Here is a 1,273-nt window from a genome sequence, read left to right on the forward strand (position 1 = left end):
TTCCAATATGACGTGAACTGTGTTTTTTTTTTTAAGATAAAATTTGTTTTAACAATCTTGCTGCAAGTGCTAGAAACTCACCTAGGCAAACAAAGAGAGGAATTTTTATGATTAAGAATGAGATGGGACTTCCATGATGGCGCAGTGGTTAAGAATCCGCCTGCCAGTGCAGGGGACATGGGTTCGAGCCCTGGTCTGGGAAGAGCCACATGCCATGGAGCAACTAAGCTCATGCGCCACCACTACTGAGCCTGTGCTCTAGAGCCCACGAGCCACAACTACTGAGCCCATGTGCTGCAACTACTGAAGCCTGTGTGCCTAGAGCCCGCGCTCCTCAACAAGAGAAGCCACCACAACGAGAAGCCCGTGCACCGCAATGAAGAGTAGCCCGTATGTTCGGTTGGAAGCACAGGTAGCAATCTGAACTCTGGATCAGCATGTGAGGGGGAGTGGGTGTTGAAGGTTTTTGGTACAGCCTGTAAGCTGTGGGATCTGATGCTATATCCAAGTAAATAGTGTCAGAATTGAGTTACATTATAGGACATCAAATCAGTGTCTGCTGAGAAGTGGAGAATTGGTTGGTGGTGTTGGAAAAAAACACAATGGAGTATGTACTCCATTGACTGACAGGTAATTGGGATAATCTACACATTGTACTTAAGTTGTGCTCTTATTTAAAAAGTTGAGAGGTACTCTAATTTGTGTGGGATAAGCAATTTTCATTATATTCTTTATCTAGATTCCTCTAAAGTAGTGATTTTTAACTCCTTTTTTCAAAAACCTCTTTGAGAATGTGATGAATGATACCTACGTTGAAGAATTACACATATGTATAAAGTTCAAATTTTGTATGGAAGTTTAGGAATTTAAGGTACTTCAACTTACGAGTTATGCTATGCTGTAGGACTTCAGTGGCTGAACATTCCGATTTCTTCTGAGAAACATACCCAAATAAGGTTTCATCCTGCCTGTTTTTTAACAGCTTTATGTCGATATAGCTAACACATATTAAACTGTACATGTGTAAAGTGTACAATTTTTTTTTTTTTGGCTGAGCCACATGGCATGTGGGATGTTATTTCCCCGACCAAGGATTGAACCCGTGCCCTCTGCAGTGGAAGCTTGTAGTCCTAACCATTGCACCGCCAGGGAATTCCTAAAGTGAACAAACTGAAAAGCTTTGGTGTGTATACACCTGTGAAACAATCACCACAATCAAGATAGTAAACATATCCATCATTCCAATTTTCCTAGTGCCCTTTGTAATCCCTCC

This window comes from Delphinus delphis, chromosome 2 (genome assembly GCF_949987515.2).
Source record: "Delphinus delphis chromosome 2, mDelDel1.2, whole genome shotgun sequence".
NCBI lineage: Eukaryota > Metazoa > Chordata > Mammalia > Artiodactyla > Delphinidae > Delphinus > Delphinus delphis.